We start from the raw sequence: 5,319 nt of genomic DNA on the forward strand, positions 1-5,319 counted from the left end.
TCTTTTACAGCAGATTTTATGAGAAGAAGTCTTGAGTCATGCAGATAGAGAGAGGAAAAGGAGATGAAATATGTCCCTCGAAGATTTGAAAACTGTCAGCATAAACATGCATGTCTTCAAGCAGGTGAAAGTTAAGATCTTTGACTGTTTTTTATCTCAGACTGCTTGACAAGCCGTGATTTGTGCCAGTAGTTGTGTCATAAAAAATGCATACAAAGGTGAATGTGGCTCTGTCTCACCAGGTCTTTATCGGGACATGCCATCGCATAACTCCTTCTGTGTATGATCTGATTCAGGTTTTATCTTTTCCTTTACTTTACTTCCCTACAGTCTGTTTTACCCAAACTTTATCTGCAAAATACACCTGCATGATGTTTGGGTGGTTGCCACATCCATATCTTGCATCCCTTCCCTTAACTTTACTGCAGAACAAAAAAAAGTTTTTTTCTTCTACCCAAGAGAAAATCCACAAAAATCTGAAAAATCCAAGACAGCACTTTGAGACTTCAAAAGAAAAGGACACAATACATTTGAATATCTTTTATAACTCCAGCGTGCCATTTTTTATTCAACCTCCACCCACAGGGAAGGAGATGTCATATCTGAAAGGTGACTGGCTGTTAGTCACTGTTCAATGGGGGCGCTTAGGAGGTGGTCAAGGCTGAAAGCTGTAAGAATTATCACCTCTTAACCTCTCATTGATTTGAACATATTTTATTGTGTTATGCAGCACTGTGAATTCCTGGAGAACTGGTGTCAGAGTGACTTTGTACGATGGAGCTGGGCGACAGCATGGTGCGTGCTCAGAGACCTTCTGGGCTTCATGCATAATGCTCTTTGTGTTTCCTGGGAAGGATGGACGAGTGACAGGGAGGACTGAGTCCCCTCCTGAATCTCAAATGGATTACGCTCACTTTCTCCCTCTTCTCACTGAGCTCTCCCCCCTTCTCTCTCTTTTATGCTATTCGCTGGAAACAGCCAACATCATTGATGTGGCCTTTTCCTGTGTGTGGCATGAGAACAAAGGAATTGCACTTCCTTAGCATGCTATTGCTGTCTCTTTCTATCTTCCTTTCTGTTTATCTGCCCCTTTTCTTTCCTGTCTGTCCTTCTGCATTTCTTTCATCTCTTGGATTTAATGATTTATTTTGCAAGAATGTCTGACCTGTGCTCTACTGAGGTCTTAAGTGTCACTTCAAAAGCGAGATCCATGTCAATTATTTCCATTGTAGACAGTGAAAAAGATAAGACAAGACTGGATATTTCACCATTAAGTCTGGCTGTTTTGCTTATATTCCAGCTCATTTCTTTTCAGGCTGCCAGCTGGATCTATGTTCTTGATAATCACCTCACCTGGAGCAGAAAGGTGTTGTCATTCAGAAATAAAATGGACCTGACATGTATAGCCATAACTCCCAAATTCATTAGAAAACCCTGGTTCCTATCACAGGGGTCAGACAATATTCCTACATTTCATTATGCTGTGTTTCATTACATAACAGCACATTGCCCATTAGCCCGTTGCACCCACATTTACAACTCCATGAATTATGAATCAGTTTCCTTTCATCACAGCTGGAGCGCTCTCCCTGATGTGCAAATTACACCCAAGAAAACAACCACAGCCAAAGTAGAGTTAGTCCACCTCATCATAGCATCCCAACCTTTAGACCGGTCTGGACAGACCTCAGACACTTGGAAAACTTTTGTGTGACTTGGTTCATCGGCTTCACCAACATTTCATTGAACTCCACTCCATGCCGTTCCACGTCTTCAGTGTACAGTATTTAAAAGTCTGCAATCTGGTTTTAACATATTGTGGTAGGTTTGCTCTTTCATTGACAATGAGCCACTATTACGTGCCCCTGGCCTGAAGGTGGCCCTCAGGGCAGAGGACGTATTAACAATAAATGTATACTCATAGTACTGCCCCATCCTCACAATTTCTCAGAGCCCGACACTCCCTGTAGTGCTTTATAATGCTCTCAGATATCCAGGTCAGACACCAGCTACATTCACACTCTATACAAGCCCACGAGCTGAGATTAGCGCAACATAAATCAGAGGAGCAAAAGACGAATGGGCCCCTGGCGTAATGCAGAGGCGATTATGAACTCAAATGTGCACTCTTTTCAATAAAAACATGAAATATGATCTGGCTTCAGGAGAACTGAAAGACACTTAGATGAACATTAACAAGAGGTGTTCTCCGAGGTTAGGGCACGGTTACAAGACCTGCTCTGAGTCAGCCCACTGTCGCATCAAGTTTAGATTTTATAAAAGCACCATGAAAGTGTCATGACAAATCCTGCATCATTTTATTCCTATGACCCTGTGGCAACAATGTAATGATTAGGAAGCTTTTTTTAAAGCATACCGAATTGCATAACCAATTAAAAATAACTTAATTGATTTATGTATTGCAGAAGCATCATATCTACTTCCCAACTAATACAGCTAAGATTAATGTTTGTTTTGTTTTTTACGTGTGAAAAGAATTGACTCTTTGATAGTCAGTAAACGTGAGCCTGTGTGCAATTTTTTTACACACAGAAATACACAGCACACACTCAAAAACAGAGGTACAGGTGGGGTACATTTCATTCTGAATAGCACATTTGTCATAGATACAGCAGAGCAGGCAGATAATGGGTCAGACCAAGATATGAGCTTTTATCCCCTGTACAGGTACAAAGGAGCTTTGATAGTTCAAAGAACATATTTGTACCATTTCAGCCTGAGCTAAAGGGATGGTTACTGCAATCAGTTAGACAGCAAATGGAACCTGGATGTTTCAGGTGAACAAAGCACTCGCCCACCACATGAGACCTGAGCTCTAGGCCACACAGCAGTGTTTATGTGTTGACCCCATCACACAAGATCTGTTGGTGGGAAGACAGTGAGGGATCATGACTGTGCTGCAGAGCTAGCCACCCATCCTGATTGTCTTGCACATTCTGACTTCTTTCTCTCTTCACTGCCAATATTTTTTTTAAAACATATTCTTACAATATCTGTGCCTGTCAGTCATGGTGTGGTTAAGCTTAGTGAAAGACTGTGGGTATGACAAATAACCAAATGTGTGGTTAGGCTTCGACAGCTGAGACAGATTAGAGAAAGGTTGTGTACTGAACATTTGTGTTGTGGTGGCGCATAATTGTCCAACAAGAATTTAGTTCAGGCGGCAAATGAAAATGGCTCTGGTAAGTCTGTGATGAAAAAAAAAAGGCTAAGTGTAAGCTGGAACATTTTTTTCAGTATGGCTGAACATGACACACTCTGTTCTGGCAAACGGCAATTCCAGTGGACAGACACAGGGGATATAGGAGGGTGCATGTGAGTCTACTTTCACATTTGTGTCTTTGTATGTGTTTTCTTAAGATGCAGCACTGAGCTGTCAGGGCCACCATACATAACTGTTCTTTTGAAGTATAGGGTTACAAAACTCACTTGCAGTACAGACTACCACATGTATGGTTGCTGCAGCAACCACCTTTTGTACTCAACGAGGTCTCATTCGGCTTTACTTTTTCAATGACTGAATTATCCAACCCCTGATTCATATAAGTGGACCCTTTGTATTAAATAACTATGTCAGATTTGCCACCATTCAGAGATTTTCACAGCCAAGCGTACAATCTCTATCTTATCCGTGACGCAGGGCGAGATGGGTACTGATGTGTGCTCACAGAATCTCATCAGACACGCCGTTCCACCTCAGCTCTGCTTGTCTCTCTTTTAGTATTGCCCTGATTGGGCCTCTAAATTGGATTCCAGTGCAGTTCTTTCATTTTTATGCTGTTTTGTGTTTGTGCACCCTCCCCTACCTCTCAAACTCATGCCCCACCTCTTTCTCTATCTGCTTCAATTTTTCAGCTTTTTCTGTTTGTGCAAACTCAGCTTTCGTTACACTGAAAGGCTGACATTTCAGGAGACTCGGCCATTGTAAGACTTTGTCATGAAGTTCAGATGATATGGCAACACAACACATTTTATACCCATTGTGTGAGATAATGTAGAGAACATTTTTTCCATGAGTCCATGAGCAGCAGATTCATAATTCTTACACTACTACATGATTATGAAACCTGATAACAAAACAACCCAGTGGATTTAAATGATATATTTATTCAAAATCCACTGTAACTATTCCTTCTCCCACCAGCAGATTATACCAACTGGAATGAGGACAAGACCATAATTAGGCTCTTGCCCCTCTAAGCACAATTTACAATCATCATATCTCAAACACTGAGACACCGCAATCTCCCCGACAGTCAGGCATCAAAGATCACAAAGGCCCTGCAAAAACATATTCTTCCACAGTCCCCTCCTTTTGATCATCAGATCAACATCGAATAGAACTATTTGGCCTATGGGTTCAATCTAGCATGCATGGAGCAACAGTGGCCATGTTCAGAGGAGTATTACCAAGCAGTAAAGATCCCTAACAGAGGACACTGGTCGAACATTTGCACAAATTAGACCATGTATGTGGTGCACATAATTCAAATAGAGGAAAAGCTTAAGATTAAAGGAAGATGCATAAACCCCTAAATGCCACTTAAGTCACAAAAATAATAAGTCAATTCACTAGAACGAGTAAATAGACTGATAGAACATGATTACAACAATATTTTTTCTAATAGCAAACATTCCATTAATCATTCATTAGCCAACTTCAAAGGATAAATGAAAGAAAAGCATGCAGAACAACATTCACAGCCAAGTACAAACATTTCAGTTGCTTGTGATTTATTCTTTTAAGTAAAATGAATTCAGATTGTTAATACAACAACCCCCAAACTCATTTAAGAACCATCAGATAATGATATGGACGTACCAAAGGCAGTATACCAGCTCACAAGAAATTGAGAGGGGTTTAGATTTGGAAGAGATGATAAGATATTTTGTTACAGCCAAAAAAAAAAAATCAAAAATCCCAGAATGAGAGTAACCTCTAGAAAAACCATGACCATATTTTTCCAAGGCTGCCCTGTCATCAGAGACTGTTGGAGGAAGATGCATAATGCCCTATGAGACATTTCTGAATGTGAAATGACTCTAGAAATTAAGACTATATATTTTCAATACATACTTCTGAAGTGGTTGAAAAGAGATAAATAAAATAGATACATATTTAATGAATACGCTCCCGGTGGGTGTCAAAAAAATCTTTCTAGGAAATAGTTATCAGGAGGGGACCCAACTTTAAATACACAGATGGAAATTGACAAACACAGTGGACTCTGACAGATGATATATGCACACACTGTGACTAGCCCCTAGCATTTATTAAAATTGTTGGGACCTGGACAT

This window comes from Trachurus japonicus, chromosome 5 (assembly GCF_045865225.1).
Source record: "Trachurus japonicus isolate A0001 chromosome 5, Traja_1.0".
In the NCBI taxonomy this organism is placed as follows: Eukaryota; Metazoa; Chordata; class Actinopteri; order Carangiformes; family Carangidae; genus Trachurus; species Trachurus japonicus.